The sequence below is a fragment of the Lissotriton vulgaris genome, chromosome 3_1 (assembly GCF_964263255.1).
Source record: "Lissotriton vulgaris chromosome 3_1, aLisVul1.2, whole genome shotgun sequence".
NCBI classification, from domain to species: domain Eukaryota; kingdom Metazoa; phylum Chordata; class Amphibia; order Caudata; family Salamandridae; genus Lissotriton; species Lissotriton vulgaris.
The window spans coordinates 1,690,095,609-1,690,113,043 of record NC_141689.1 but is presented as its reverse complement, the minus strand read 5'-3'; positions in this window follow the sequence as shown (position 1 = coordinate 1,690,113,043).

Sequence of the window (17,435 nt, the reverse complement as noted above, 5' to 3'; positions counted from 1 at the left end):
TCATTTTCATATTGGTGACACTGCTCTCAAAACCCTTTCCATCTCCACATATTTGTGGATCCCATTTGACTCTCGATTCATGTGGGTGCACTTAAAAAGTGTAAGGTCACACAGTTGCTGCAGACCATTGCAGCCCTTATTAAATTAGGCTCCAAGCTAGGGTACATGCTGTTGGATAATTCACTCACTATCTATATAGCCTGACCCATAACAATAGCCACCTATGGGGCTGGTGTATATGGTTATCAGACTATACAGCTCTACAAAATAGTAAAAATAAATGTTTGTGTAGGCTATTGTCACTCTCCTGTTGTACCCTTGCATCAACAGTGCAAGTGAGTAGGACTGCAGTATATTGGATTTCATTTTCGTCAATACCAGAGGCATCACTGACACAGTCAGTAATCAATAATTTTTTTATTTCAATTTTTATCTCCTAGAGAAGAGCATATAATCAAAGATCTTATACATAGAAAAATCAAATGTATGCACAGTTAAAAGGCAGTTATTGAGTAAGGATACAAAAACTTAGTTGATAGATTTCATCAGTATATACATTCTGTAGCAGAGTCTTTGAGACTAGCCCTATTGTCATATCTAAATCGACATCAAGGTCATCTAGCTTATCAGCCCAGTTCACTTCAGTCCTTTTGAGGTCATCCGGCACATTACAAAGCAAGATATTGTAGATATTTTGTGTCTTATAATCTGTATGGGCAATTGCCTCCAAGAGAGGAATTTTATCCAGAGATACAGCCATCCTGCCATTATTTAAAAATTCCTTTACTTGTACATATTAAAAAAATTAACTATCAGGAATACCAAATGCCTGTTGTAGATGTAGAAAAGAACACACTTGATCAGATGCATAAATATCCCTTATCTTTGTGAGACCGTGTTGCTCCCATTGTCTTCCCATTACATCATGAAAAAAAGGTGGGAAGAGAGAGGATCGCGGCAAAGTGTGTTTTCCCCACAATATTTTGAGATCTTCATAAAACCCCGGACCTTATTCTAGATTTTCCAGGCATTGAGTATGTTCTTAAATCAAACTTTCTTGTAGTAGCTTGGCTCGAGCTGCTGCAGGAGCAATCCTTCTGCTGTTTTCCCTACTGAGAGCTCATATATAGTTAGAGGGGTCATGGGGCTTTCTTGATCTGCACCCCGGCAGTAGGAGGGATGACCAGTAGTAGAGCATGGGTTTAGGGACAGCCCAGCCACCCCATCCCTTAGGACGAAAGAGGAGCTTAAAAGAGTGCCTCACTTTCCCTTATTGCCAAATAAAGTTTATGAAGATGGAATCCAAAGTTTTCAAAATTGATCTTTCAATTTCTGAAGGTAAGGATCAGAATAAATATAATATCTTTGGTAGCATTACCATTGTAAGAATAATGCTCCTGCCAATTATTGATTAATCTAAACTATTAATACGTCTTACATCAGTGGAGATCTTTTTAACCAAAGAATTAAAATTGATTGAACTAATTATGTCTACCTTAGGGCTGATTCTAACTAACCCTGGGTGTAAAACTGTGCTCCCGCTCGTGCAGTTTGTGGAATTTTTGAAACTCCGCATTTTGTGTAAAAAGTGGAGTTGCCAAAAAACTCTGCACTCTGCAACGGAACAGAGTTTTAATGTGTTTGCGGTCCCAGGGGCCTCATTTAGGAGGCCCCTTGCGCCATCGGAACTTCACTTTTCATGAAGTTCCATGGCGCAGAAGTCTGCGTGGTATTTATCAGGCAGCAGTACGCCAGTTTTTGTGGCGTACTGCTGCCTGATAAATATCAGTCCCTTTAACGCAGTGTTCTGCGTTAAAGGGGCGTGCAATGGGTGTTGCTGGGGGCGTTCCCAGCAACATCCATGGCCTTTTGACACTGCCCCAGATTTACGAGAAATCGTAACTCTGAAGCAGTGCCAAAAGCTTACGCCTCCCCAGGGGAGGCGTAAGGGAGGTGCAACAGGAAGAAATGTCTTTATTTCTCCTCGTATTTCCTTTTTCTATGTGTGCTGCATTCTGCAGCACACATAGAAAGAGGAAAAGCCTCTTGTGATTATTTTTGTACAGAAAGGTTTCCCTTCCTGTACAAAAATAATCTTTCCCGCAACGCAGGCACCCTTGCACCATTGTGCAAGGGCGCCTGCGCTGGCGCAGGCAGCCCATTGTGCGAAGCGCAGGGAAAAAGGACAGGAATGTGCCGTATCTTATAGATACAAACAAAACAGGTGATGGACCGAATGTGGATCAATGTCACACATTCAACCCAGTCCAAAGATCTGGGCCCAAATCCATCGTTTTTTTGCACTCCACACCACCCTGGGTTAGACAATGGCGATATGCAAATCAGCTCTGACCCTGTGCCCCATGGGAACAGTCCAGTCCGAACTACAAAAGCCATGTCCTTCCCAGAACGGAATCAAGCATCCGAGGACCGGACCGGTTTCGAGGTAACACCTCTCATCAGCCCGGCTAGCTTGACTCCAGTGGTGTGGAGTGCCTGGGACCCACGTCTGAGCATCCCCAGCGCACTTATGGCAAATTTGCAAACAAAACAGGTGATGGACCGAATGTGGATCAATGTCACACATTCAACCCAGTCCAAAGATCTGGGCCCAAATCCATCGTTTTTTTGCACTCCACACCACCCTGGGTTAGACAATGGCGATATGCAAATCAGCTCTGACCCTGTGCCCCATGGGAACAGTCCAGTCCGAACTACAAAAGCCATGTCCTTCCCAGAACGGAATCAAGCATCCGAGGACCGGACCGGTTTTGAGGTAACACCTCTCATCAGCCTGGCTAGCTTGACTCCAGTGGTGTGGAGTGCCTGGGACCCACGTCTGAGCATCCCCAGCGCACTTATGGCGAATTTGCAAACAAAACAGGTGATGGACCGAATGTGGATCAATGTCACACATTCAACCCAGTCCAAAGATCTGGGCCCAAATCCATCGTTTTTTTGCACTCCACACCACCCTCGGTTAGACAATGGCGATATGCAAATCAGCTCTGACCCTGTGCCCCATGGGAACAGTCCAGTCCGAACTACAAAAGCCATGTCCTTCCCAGAACGGAATCAAGCATCCGAGGACCGGACCGGTTTCGAGGTAACACCTCTCATCAGCCCGGCAAGCTTGACTCCAGTGGTGTGGAGTGCCTGGGACCCACGTCTGAGCATCCCCAGCACACTTATGGTGAATTTGCAAACAAAACAGGTGATGGACCGAATGTGGATCAATGTCACACATTCAACCCAGTCCAAAGATCTGGGCCCAAATCCATCATTTTTTTGCACTCCACACCACCCTGGGTTAGACAATGGCGATATGCCGTCAATCCTAAAGATAAATGTGAAGAACTGGCTAGTTTCTTCCATTCTAAAATAGATACAATCCTATCCTCTTTGCCCGCTATGCCTCAAATCTCTGAGCCGGCTACTGGTCCTATAATCTGCCCGACCGAACTTGTCTCTTTTGGCCCCTTCTCGGAGGAGGAGGTTACAAAGGTCTTGGTGGAGATCAAGAGTGGATCTCCGAGTGACCCAGTGCCTATGAAACATCTTAAACTTGTGGCTAATACTCTGTCAGCTCCTCTTACTGACCTTGTCAACCTCTCTCTCTCTCATGGTATAGTCCCTCAGAGATGGAAAAAGGCAGTAGTAAAAGCCCTATTAAAAAAACCAGGCTTGGATCCCGCCAATCTGACCAACTTCAGGCCTATTTCGCTTCTGCCGGGGTTTTCTAAAATCGCAGAGAAGCTGGTTAACCGTCAGCTCTCTCACTATCTTGAGTCCAACCACCTGTTGGGAGACTCCCAGACTGGTTTCCGTCCCGGCCAAGGAACGGACACAGCCCTGCTGGCGGTAGTGGAGGAAGCAAGGAGCACTCTTGATGCTGGAGGATCAGTGGCAGTGATCCTCCTGGACTTGAGTGCTGCCTTTGACACCGTGAGTCATCAGGTGCTCCTCCAACGCCTGTCAGAGGTAGGTGTCTCAGGGACGGCCCTGAAATGGTTGGGATCTTTTCTCTCCAACCGTTTCTACCAAGTCTGGGAAGGGGCAGAACAGTCTTCCCTATTCCCTCTTCAATGTGGAGTCCCTCAGGGCTCATCGTTGAGCCCTACTTTGTTCAATGCATATATGACTCCACTTGAAAGAGTGGTAGCCCCCTCGGGGCTGAAGATCATCAGCTATGCTGATGATACTCAGCTGGTGGTGGGCCTCACTCAGCTGGCGGAACAACCCAACTTGTTGCATGACTGCCTGGTTAATGTCTATCAATGGATGTCCAACTCAGCTCTGAAGCTCAATGGAGGAAAAACTGAGCTGATGCTCTTGGGCAACACCAGTCCCTCCATCATTACCAGCTGTTGGCCCCGGTCTCTTGGCGACCCTCCATCTCCCAAGAAGGAGATCAAGTCCTTGGGAGTATGGTTGGAGGAAGATCTGTCCTTTAGGACCCACGCCAGAAAGACCGCGGGGGTTTGCTTCGGTCTACTGAAGTCAGCCCGAAAGGTTCTCCCACTGCTTCCGGATCCAGCTAAGAAGCTTTTGATGCGTGGCTTAATCCTTTCTAGGCTTGACTTTGGTAATGCCCTGTTTCTTGGTGCCCCTGAAGCCACCTTTAAAACCCTCCAACAGGTGCAAAATGCAGCTGCCAGAGTTTTGATGGAGATCCCTAGAAGGCAGTCTGCTGCCCCAGCCCTGAAAGCACTTCACTGGCTCCCTGTTAAGGAGCGGGTGAAATTCAAGGCGTTGTGTACGGCCCATAAAATTCTCCATGGCAAAGGCCCCCCCATCCTTTTGAATATGGCCCGTCCTTATAAACCTCCCCGCCTTTTGCGCTCAGACCAGCAACATCTTTTGCAATCTGCGAGAGTCAGAAGAGCTCGGACTGGGGGCAGGCGCTTCTCGGTTCAGGTGGCATCTCTGTGGAATTCTCTGCCCCTTAAGATTCGCTCAGAGCACAAGATCCTAGTATTTAGGAAACTTCTTAAAACCTACTTGTTTCCACAGTAGTGAGTTTCGAGTTCCTGCTTCTTTGGTCTGTTGCGCCGGGATGCCCCCGGGTAAGCTGAGCGCATTACAAATTTCATATAATAATAATAATAATAATATGCAAATCAGCTCTGACCCTGTGCCCCATGGGAACAGTCCAGTTTGAACTACAAAAGCCATGTCCTTCCCAGAACGGAATCAAGCATCCGAGGACCGGACCGGTTTCGAGGTAACACCTCTCATCAGCCCGGCTAGCTTTGTCCTCGGATGCTTGATTCCGGTCTGGGAAAGATATGGCTGTGTAGTTCGGACTGGACTGTTCCCATGGGGCACAGGGTCAGAGCTGATTTGCATAAAGCCATTATCTAACCCATGGTGGTGTGGAGTGCAAAAAACGATGGATTTAGGCCCAGATCCTTGTACTGGGGTGAATGTACGACATTGATCTACATTCTGTCCATCAAATTGTTTTTTGTAATTTTCTCCCTGAGTGTACTGGGGTAGCTCAGACGTGGGTCCCAGAGCCTCCACACCACTGGAGTCAAGCGAGCCGGGCTGATGAGAGGTGTTACCTCGAAACCGGTCCGGTCCTCAGGTGCTTGATTCCGGTCTGGGAAAGATATGGCTGTGTAGTTCGGACTGGACTGTTCCCATGGGGCACAGGGTCAGAGCTGATTTGCATAAAGCCATTATCTAACCCAGGGTGGTGTGGAGTGCAAAAAACGATGGATTTAGGCCCAGATCCTTGTACTGGGGTGAATGTAAGACACTGATCTACATTCTGTCCATCAAATAGTTTTTTGTATCTTATAGATACGGCGCATTTCTGCCCTTTTCTTTTGCCGTAGGGAAGCGCAGCAGGAAAGCCTGCTGCGCTTCCCTACGGCAAAAAGTCATAAATGAGGCCCCTGGTGCCTACAATTGCCAATGTGATTTCCCAAGCTGTTCGCAAGCTCCACGAGATTTGCTAGGCAGCAGCATGGTCCTACGGAAGTTTGCGATCACGACCACATCATTCTAGCGCGCCAGGGGAGTTCTGGTGATTTTTTTTTAAGGTTGCGATCTTGATCACGCAACTACAATCTGGAGAAGGTTATCTCCAAGCAGGATCAACACTTTCTCGAAATGACAGTTTGGAGTAAAAAAAAACTCCTCAAGTTTACATTTGGCTATATTTATTTGTACAAGGAGTCCTTTTTCTTATTTTTTCAAGAATAAGGAAGTGCCCCAGAGTCTCCAACTTCCTGTTCCTGTCCATCATACGCTTCCCAGTGCTTTGTCCATCTCCTGGTCATTTGGATTTGGAGTTGGAAGGTCACTTTTTGTGTCTGCTGCATGATATCATTGACTTTGAGGACTTTTAATCTGAGATTTCACAAGTAAGTTGGAAAATCGGTGTTGTTTGCACCGAGATTTATTTGTACTTTTCATAGTTTTTTGTATTTATTGCGGTGAGTGGCTTATAGTTTAAGTAGGGGCCTAGTTGTCTCTTTGTAAGTAACTTTTCTTCTTTTATGGAAACACATTGCAAAGTTTGCAACATTTTTCTTCATGTTTTGAAATCAATTTGCAATACTTATTTATTTAGTTCACTATGTTGAACTTATACTTAATCCACTGATGATGTTTGTCAAATGATAGAATTGAATCAATTATGTACATACATTGTTTTGCTAAAAGAGAAACTTTGTCTCAAACTGTGAACTACAATGATAAAATGGTTTCACTTATTTTGAATTATATGATAAAAATGAAAAAGAAATTAAATTTGAAATATAAGTAATGACTGGAGACATGTTGCATGACAACAGATGACCCATTATTTTATGGCTATCTGGTAGCTAGTAGTAAAGAAATATAGGTGAGTGGGAGTCGTTTCATTATCTAATTGTTTATTTCCCCTTACTTCCAGACTTGCTCAGTTATTTTACTCAAGGGGGCGCCTTTCTCAGACAGACGTTATTGTGTTTTACCATAGGCCTGCATGTCTTCCCTTTTTTCCTCCTGGCTTATTGCTTCTTGTTGTGGTGGCCTGGCCATGTGGCTGACGGCTATTTTGTGAAGACAGCCAGTGTAAAAACAGGTGGACATACAGGGATCTGCAGAGCCATCTGCAGAGGACCGCTGTTCCTGCTGAGAGGCACCTCCAGCTCCTGCTCCTGCCTCAGAAGACCCCATCTTCTTCTTGCCCCTGGATGTTGATCATGTAAGACATAATAAAAGAGACAAAAAAAGATTGTTGTTAAATAAATATTAAATATTCGTTCCCAAAAGATTTTTTGACAAGAAACAGCAATTGCAATAACATTGACCTTCATTAAATCAGATCGACTAGTAGTATACCAGTACCGCGGTCGTGGACCTTATTATTCCACAGTTCTATTCTGATTCCTTGATCCTAAACTTACCTAGCCCGCCTATCCCAAGGAATTTGGGAGGAATTGCAAAAAAATTATTTGTGCTTCTAAATTTCGAAATTCTGATCTCATTCGCAATCATCATTTTCAACCCCCTTGATGGGCCAGTTCACTAAGTCTGTATTTAGTCTTCTTAAATACATAGATGAACACATACATATTGCATACACCAAATTGGTTGGCCGCTATTCACTCACTATACGAACTACAAAAGTTTCTACTAAAAGGACTAAGGAGTCAAGGACTGAAGTCACATGAGAGGACGCATTTGCGGGCCGCTAAATTACCAACTAATACTAAGTAACTGACTAACTAACTACCACTATCTCAGTGACAGGACAAAAGTAAGGAGTCTTTCTAGTCTGCATTACCAAACTTAAATTCTCTGATATAATCTGTGCCAGTGACCGCAAAGTTGCAAACAGGTACGATTAGGTAGCGCCCAGCACCTGTCCAGAGTAAAGATCACATAATACAAGATTTTTAAATGTAACTTACCTGCATGTGAGAAGCAGCATTCTTGCTATTTGGAAAAAAAATGGTATTTGCAATTACATAGAACACACATTAATAATTATAATTAGCTACTACTCAACAATCCCCATGACCACAACACCTAGCAGGTCCTGCTCTCATTCCAGTATGCCGGAGCATCGGTGTGTCATTTGGTTATGGGTGCGCTGGACCCCAGAGCAGCGATACACTGCCAGGCACACCCTCCCTCACCGTTGCCAGTGCTGCGTGAGCCTGTACCCGGACCCAAGCCTGCAGCCTGCTGCTAGAGTGGAGGGGAGGTGGTGCTGCACAAAAATAAAGTGCAGCCACCTCCACCTTCCCCTGGTCGCACTTGCACTCTGGCCCTGAGTCTTCTTAGCCATAATTCTGTGGTGGCGGGGGGCAGAAAAGAAAATGTAGAAAGTAAAAAATTAAGTTAGGAGAAGAAGAAAGGAAGAAAAAAAATACAAAGTATGTTATAGAAAAACAGTAAAAAAACGCACAATAAAATACACAAAAAGTAGAAAATAAAGCAAAATATACACTTAAGAAGAGAGAAGAATAGATAATAAATAAAACAGATCAACATTTTTTTTTGGAATAAAGGATTGCAAAGATTTAGCGAGGATTAACCAGTTCCATGCTGGTGACGGAACCGCTCCATCACCAGCCTCGGTCGCGCTGTGCTGGTGACGGAGCGGTTCGGTCCCGGCCTGCGCGGCGCTGATTTCGCGCCTGCGTGGCACGTTCTATTAAGCGGGCTGGGCTGTGACGGAACCGCTTCGTCACAAGCACAGCGCGCCCGTCACGAGTATGGGAGCGCTGTGCAGCCCCCCTCCCCACTAGCCCTGCAGCAAAATAGCCGCCGCAGCAAGGGAGTTAAAAAACAGGCCCAGAACCATAAACAGACAAGAAAAACAAGATGGCCGCACCCATGTGCGGACGCGTGGTGACGTTTGTGTGATATTTCCACCAAACACGCAATCCGTTTTGCCGAACATCAGAAATGTCTCACAAACGGGCGGAACAAGCAACTCCATCCCCTTGAGGAACTGCAGAGTTTTTGTACCACTTGACGGAGTACCACATAGCAACGCTGTGTGAATTCCGCCCAGGCTTATTTCTAACAACCAAATACATGGCTGTATCCATGCGTTGTGAATCAAAATAGACAATGTTATTTGTACATACTATTTGAGTTTTCCCTTTGTTCAATAAATATCCAGGGCCCTGTTGCTAGAAATGGGATCTCTGGTTGGTTAAGGCTTGCGCCAAAGCCAGGCAGATACCACCACTGTAGTCAGGGCGAGGGAGTTACACGCCAAAGATAACCCCTGCTCACACCCTTGGTAGCTTATCCCCAAGGCAAGGTGTAATGCGTTTGTGCAACACACACACAGCAACAACATACTAGGCACACCACAAAAGGCACTCCACACAAGGTTAGATCAAAAAATAGCCTTTGTTCTATCATAAAACACATTAGAAAAGTAATCACACAATATACACTGTGCCAAATGGCACTGGGCAATATTTACAGGGGATTATAGACATATGACAGGGCCACATGGAACACTGTCAGAACCATCATTTAGTAAGGACAGTAAATGTAGAACATAGAATAAACATAGAGCACAACCAGTAATTACTGGCAAACACAGTACTCAGCATCATCCTGTAACATAAATCATATTATGTACAGTATCACATTAGGCGTGAAATATATTCTGCACCAATCTCATAAGCCTAAACATATTAGACCTTAACCTCCTAAGCATAACTCACATTATGGTTAAAACTCACAGTAGAACATAATCTCACTAGCATAAACCACAGTATGTAAATAAACGCATAATCGTAAAACCATATTAGAGGCATCAAACAGGGTGCGTAAATCATAATACATAAACTACATATCCTACCACCAAATCAATCACATTAGGGCCTAGCGCACTACAAACCTAACAGTCCCCCTGGCCAACTGGCCTTTCCAAAGGGGCTCAAATGCCCTGTGTCCAAAATGTCAGGGCGTGCTGCTAATGCAGCAGGATCCATGTGCGCAATTGCGCTGGGGCAAAGGAGTGATTCTCGCTCCTCCATCTCAAAACATGCCCCAAAAGAACTGTGGCCTCAATGTAGCAGCTGGCACTAAGTGCTCTGCAGCTGTGGAGAATTGTAGTCCTGGCACCACTGTGCCTCTTACCACTGACAAACGGGGCAGCTGGAGATCATGTAAAGGGGCCCAGCACATCTGTGCCCTCGGGCCCCCCTGGAGGCTGTAGACAAATGTGCCCCCAATGCTGGATCTGCCTTCTACCAGGTGGGGCTGTTCATGAAATGGGCACTGAAACTGTGTCCCGACCTCATCTCCCTCCCAGCGATCTTAACTCACCAGCTCAGAGGTTCTCTTCCCGCTGTACTCTCCTCTCATGCGGGCTTCACCTGGGCCCCCCCCTGGGACCCGGGACCCGGATGTGGAGCCTATGATGCTCCAGACTTCCTCCATGGACGTCCCAGTGTGATGTGGGCTCCCACCTGGGTCTCTGAAGGTGGCACCTCTCCCACTTAACCTGGGCCCCCTCTTGGGACCCAGGACTTCACTGTGGAGCCTGCGAGGCTCCGGCCAACGCTCTCTTCCTTTGGTGAGGTGAAAACCCCCCGCCCAACTCCAGGCATCGTACTGGCTGACTTCCTCTCCGGCCTCCGGCCGCGGCGGTGAAGCGAGGGGTGGGCTCCCGCATAAGAAAAATATCCTAAAGCAGACAATGAGGGGTAGGCACCCACATTTTGAAAATAAATATGAAGGTGGCAATAACGTGGGGTGGGCTCCCGCCAAGCAGCATGTGAATGACGGATGGGCACTCGCTCAGTTCCAGCAAATGCCGGGGAATCCCTATGCTGGGGCAATATGCAGCTCAATGCTGCAAAGCTCTAGGGCACTCCCAGGCAAAAAGTATTTAGAGATGAAGGGGCAATGTAGGGCCCATGGAGGCAAACCCTCATGGCAGCCCCCCTGGGCACCAGCAGCAGCACACCCCGGCAGGAATCAAGAACAGGAACTGAGCATTTTCATAGGGTCACAGCCCCTATATTTATATCACATAATCCTTTGTCTTTAGTGCAGGGCATGGTGGAACCAGTTGCAACTAGTTCAGGGGGTATTTGGAGCACATTGTTTTTCAAGCTCCTCTTTCCATTTGACAGGTGAAGGCTAGGTGATCAGAAACACCACTGGGGGTGGAGACAGCATTCACTAGGGCAGGCACAATCCTATTCAGAGTCAGGGGATTACCACTCCCACTACTCTCAGCCCAGATGTCCTATTCAGCCCTGAGGTGACTCGTCCTGTTCCTCCTGAAGCCACACACATCTCCCAGCTCCTGTCACTCACAATCCAGACATGCAATTCACATCAGACAGGCAGACACATGGCACACAGAAATGCCAACTTCTAAAAGTGGCATACCTAAAATAACCATAATAACTCTGCGCACACATTCGCGCAGCATTTATTCACACAATTTCATAAGACCAGACTTGACCACACTGCTCCTCTCATAACAGGAATTACCAGTGACACACACTGATCAGGGAAACCCCAATACATTCCTATGGGAGCGCAGGCCAACTTTACAAATGTAACACAGAGAGCACACACACTTTACACTGGACCACAGTGCTAAAGTGTCCTGAGGATTAAAACTACCAATACCATGTCAGGGAAAAGGCAAAAAGTGTAGGGGTGATCCTGCCAAAAAGGGCTAAGTCTAACACCTGTCCATACTCCCAGCCATAGAGTCAATCTCTTTGATTTCACCTTCAGGGTCAGTGGTTACTATGGAGATGTCATCTGTATATGCTAACACCTTAGTTTCATGGCCCTTCCGAATAACCAATTTTGCTTTCTAATATCATAGAATTTGCTCAATAAATGGGTTAATGTAGAGAGCAAACAAAATAGGAGAGGAGGGGCAACCCTGCCTTGTTCTTCTGGAAACCTTTGTAATTCCAGACCCTTTGCCCATTCGTTGGAGGCAGTTACACAGGTCTACATGCATTGCATTGCCGTAATGGCAGTGATCATTCAATGGCCAAAACCCTTTGCTTTGAGTGTGCCCCATAGATAGTTCCTGGTCACCCGATCGAAAGCTTTAATCGCATTGAGGAGGATCATGGCCATCCGACCCCGTCTCTGCTGTAACATCAAATAGCATTATAACTCACCTTATATGGTTGGTTGTTGCCTCTCCCTAGTATAAACCCTTGTTGCCAGGGAGTAACCAGACCCTCCCTAGCCGAACCACCAGGATTTTGGAATATATCTTGGCATCCGTATTTATCCATGATCAGCATGGACTAGGTCTATCCATTGGCTTATCCTCCTTAGGAAAGATAATGATGTCCATGCCTTTCCAAGACTCCTGAGGAAGCCCAATATTTTGAACTCCCAAAAACAAATTTAATAGGAAAGGCATTAGCTCTGTTTGGAGTACTTAATAGAACTCAAGTGGTATTTGATCTGGACCTGCCGCTATCCCTGAAGTAAGCTAATGCAATGCAGTTAGAACTGCTTCAAATGAGATGTCAGTTTTGAGTTCATTCCTAGAAGCTTGGTCCAAGTTTACCCCCTAGTCCAACCCAAAAGCTACTCCAGATATCTCCTGTTGTTCATAGTTATCTTCCTCATATAAGTCCTGCTAGAACTCCTGGAACACATGAACTAAATCATTAACCTACGTAGAGATTGACCCATCTTTTTAGGTATGGCAATCCTATTCCTTATTGCTGACTAGAGGCTGCCCCACCTCTCCTCTTCCTTTCTGGAGTGAGCTCCACCTTCGAGACTGGAGGTGTACGTGTTCCGTCTTGTCACAATGTTGCCCACGTGCATCCTCCATTCCCACAGAACCAATTGTGGATGCTGAGGCAGGGGGAGTCGATTTCACTGTCTGTGCGACTCCAGCCCCCTTCGGCCCTATCTATTCCCCTTCAAACAGAGATCGGCAAAGACTGGAATCAGAGTGGCTTAGAACAGCCAAAGCCAGTCGCCTGAAAGTGAGATGGCTGTCCAGGATCAACAGCACCCTGGAAAAGCCACTAAGAGCCAGGCAGACGCCAGCCAGGACATCCAAGGCCATGAACTCGCACTAGGTAAGTTTGTTTTTATTGTTCCCTCCACAGATTGAGGTGCTGCATAAACACACTCAAGTGGCCGCCATCTTGCTTCTCCCTCTCACTCACATAATCAAAGATTGTTGAAAACATTCAATGGGCTTTTGAAAATCAAGTGGATGTCCTTCGTAAAGAATGATCTTCACGGAATTGGCAGAAAGAGTTGTTCAGCAATCCCACTTCTCTCAATGGTCAGAGGTAGGTATGTCAGAAAGCACAGTGCTTTGTACTTAAAAGATTCAGAGATCTCCTTTCGAGTTCACTAAGGGTGTTGTGCATTTTCAGGACCCTGCCCAAGTACTTCATAGAATATCCCACTCATAAAGCAACTACCATACATGTTCACACAGCAAGAGAAGGACTTATAGATTCGGACGCATACTCAGAAACATCTTCTGTATGCTTTAGTATCAAAAGCAGTTGCAGACACAACTACATACCCCTGTATTTCCTAACACAGGCAGTAAGTTATTTGTTCTGTCCATTACATACATATTTAGAGGACATAGAGGTACTAAACCAGACAGTCACATATCAGCACATTTACTTAAACATCTCATGGAACTTCTACAGGCATACTCCAACACTCACTCTGACTGTACCCATGCATTTTTTTGAGAGGGCTGCTACTTCAGAGGGTAATGTTTGCTCTTATATAAATGCACAACTGTTTATGTTGGTAGTTGTATATTTAAACAATGTAATCCGATAGTATATAATGAAAAGCTAACTGTAAGCTGTTTCTCACTTTTTTCCTTCTCAGGCGTCAATTTTTACTTAACTACAAACAGTTACAATGCCATCAGAAAATTAGACAAGAAAGAAATAGAAGCAAAGATACTATCTTGTCACAACTGAGAAACAAAAGGGGCAAAATGCAGAGAAAATGGTGAAATAGAAATGAATTGCTGTTATGAGAACAAAGAGATTTCTTGAAAATAGTTTGAGGACATCTGGAAAAGCAGGGAACAATAGCTAAATCAAGTAAATAAAAAGCAATGTTTGAGATCAACTAAGAAAGGTGAAAAAGTATATGACATGAAGAGTAAAAAGTAATACAAAAAAAGGAGACAGTATAAACAAGAGGCAGACACAGCTTAAGGAAATCAGAGTTTGAATGTTCCATAGTAGACAATCTAATAAAATATTGAGAATCTAATAAAAGATTGAATAACTATAAAAGAAGAAGAGAAGCAGTCAGACAAAAGGAACTTGTGGAGGGAATAGTCAATAAGGCCTTTGCCTTCACGAAGAAGATATTTATTTTGATTCTAAATAGAATGAGGAAACAGGGTAAAATAGTGTTGTCTATGAAGAAAAGAAGTCAAAAGAAAAGACTTGCCAATAGAAATAACTTTTGCAAAGTTTTCAGTGGTGAATCGAGACATACTTCTAGTATTGAGCCTTCCTTTGATGAAGACAGTTACTTGCAAGAGAATACATTAGTGCATGCAGTTGACTAATCTGGACAATGTTATGAAGTTAAAAATGGTACTGTAATTCCAAAAGAGGTGATGGTAGCTAGAAATGTAGAAATGATAGCTGAAGAGATGCAGGGAAGGCGTCAACAGGCCCCTGTATGTAAATGGAAATGTAGTAGTGTTTGCAGTATTCAACAGAAATATATTGATACACTGAGAACTTTCCTACTTACATTTCCAAGCTAGAATCTATAACAGAAAATTGTAGTTTTGCAAAGATTTGATTCATGCAAAGTAAGAAAGTGTATACATTTACAAGGACACTCACTAGCATTCCTATCAAAGAAAGTGTGCCAAAGCAGTTTTCATCATTTCAGAATGTTAGCTGTATACCACTCAAAAATGAAAACTTTAGTTAGAAAACGTTACTATGTGAACATTCCTAACTTATTACTTGCTATTAGATTTCAAGCAGAATATTGGAAATATGTGGTTGCATAGAGATTTGAAAGAAGCACTTATTATTATAGTGAATGGTGTCCCTACCAAGAATAGAGAAATATGACAGGAGTTAGTGGATGTTATTGTAGTAAAGAAACCACATTATATCTGGTACAAAACAAAATTATTATCTCAGACAAAGGTTCATCCATATTTAGAGAGTCCTTTAATACTATATTAAAGGACTCTCTAAATATGGATGAACCTTTGTCTGAGATAGAAACAGATATTCAAAGGGTACACCGAGATCCGTTCCGCCTTAAAACAAGGTAGAGATAAACCAAGGAAGATACTGGTAAATTTCTTAACATACTCCCTGAAAGAGAGGATTTTGACTTTAGCCTTGAAAGCTAAGACCTTGAAAACCCTAGATTTCTCTTTTGAAGTGAGATCGGATTTGTCCAAAACTACACTGGATAGACAGTGGGAACTAGGTCAACGGATGGATAAATTCAGAAGTTTAGGAGCTACTGTCCAAATGAGATTCCCCGCCTTTCTAAGGGTAATGTACAATAATAAAATGTACAATGTCAAGTCTCCCTTTGAAGCTGATGAGTTACTTGTGACTATCAGCGAACACGCGAATCCTCCGGAATAGGGGTGAAAAATAAATAATTAAATAAATAATAGAGCAATCTGTTCAATGAGTTAAGAAAGGGGGGTAAAGGAAAAATAAAAATAGAATAAGAATAGGAAATAATAAGAAAACGAATAAAACTCATGAAGGGGAAATAAAGGAAAAAAAAAAGAAAAAAAATGGGAAGAAGGGAAATAAAAATAAAAAATAAAAAAAATAAAAAATAATAGAATAGAAAAAAAAAAAAGGGATAAAAAGGAGGGGATTTGGAAGGGAAAAAGGAAAAGGGGAAAGAAAGGGAAAAGAAAAAAAAAGGGAAATAAGGAAAAATGAGGACAGGGGTAAAGAAGGGAAAGAAAGGGGAAAGGAAACAAAAGAAGAAAAAAAGGGAAGAAGGGGAAAAGTAAGGAAAAAAGAAAGTAAGAGAAAAAAGAAAAGAAAGAGGGAAGAAGATACAAAAAAAAAAAGGAAACTTTTTTTTTTTTTTTTTTTAAAGACGGAATACACAAAAGTATGTGTATACTTATGGGACGTTATATAGTTTCGTTATTAAAAACATAAGAAAACTAAACAGTAGGGCGCAACAATTAAATATAAGTTTATTAAATATGGAATCTCACACAGAACTTATACCCCTAGCATACTTATCCTCAATAGTTTGGGGGTAAAAGCGTACTGGGTCTTACCTCTAGCTCCTATACTACAGCTCTAAATCACCCTTGGCCACCTGAGTATCTTTAATAGTATAATAACCTTATAAAAGACCTAAAATAGGGCTTTATGAGTCATTACTGCCTTCATCTTAAACATAGTGACCAATAAGATAGATAATAGAGCATGGAGCAGGAAAACGTCAGAGACGACAAGCTGGCAACACATCAAGCCAGAGTAAGTTGGGGGGGGGTTTTCCAGGGGAGGGGGGGTGGGAAGGCAAAATATAAAAGTCCTCATAAACCGAATTTTAAAATCATAAAGAATATAGATCCATCAGTGTTCCAAAGCGGCTGTTTGGTCAAAATAGCAAGAGATACAATTAACAACAGGCATCTTTGCAAAAAAAAGTATCAGAGGAGAGGGGAGGGCAACTCCCTTATATATTAATGTCAGACATCAAATTTTTATCCTGGAACGTAAATGGTCTGCGTGTCAGGGCTAGAAGAAATAGAATTTTACAGTACCTACGGGACTCACCCGCGCAGATCATTGCGATCCAGGAAACGCACTTGAATAAACAAGAGATCACAGACATACTTAAGAAGCGCAAATGGGTTGATATATTTATAACTACAGATCACAACACTAGCATTCGTGGTATAGCCATCATTTTTAAAAAAGCAGCAAGGGCCCAGATCACGAGTTGGGAAACAGATTCAAGCAGCAGGTGGCTGATAGTTAATGCTCAATTACATTCGAAGGATGTTACCATCGTCAGCTATTACGGAACTAACCAGGACGACCCTTCTTACTTAAACATCCTGCAGAACCACTTGATTACTTGTTCTGATCCCATAATATGGGTGGGAGATTTCAATCTTGTCCTAGATCCAAAGCTAGATAAATCTCCCACTTCTAGAGCGGTCGTTCATAGTAATATGAGGGATACATTGCTCAGATGTATGTCGAACCTTGGCCTAATAGATCTATGGAGACAAAGGTCCGGCAAGGTTTTGGGAGTCTCTTACCACAACTATAAATACAGACATAAATCACGAATTGATTATGCTCTATTTAGTCGATCTATCAAAGACCTGGTTAAAAGTATAACATACCTCCCTCTACACTTGTCAGACCACTCTGCCATCTTTTTCTCTGTAAAATTAGATCAGAAATCTACCCACCATTCTTGGTCTTTCGACC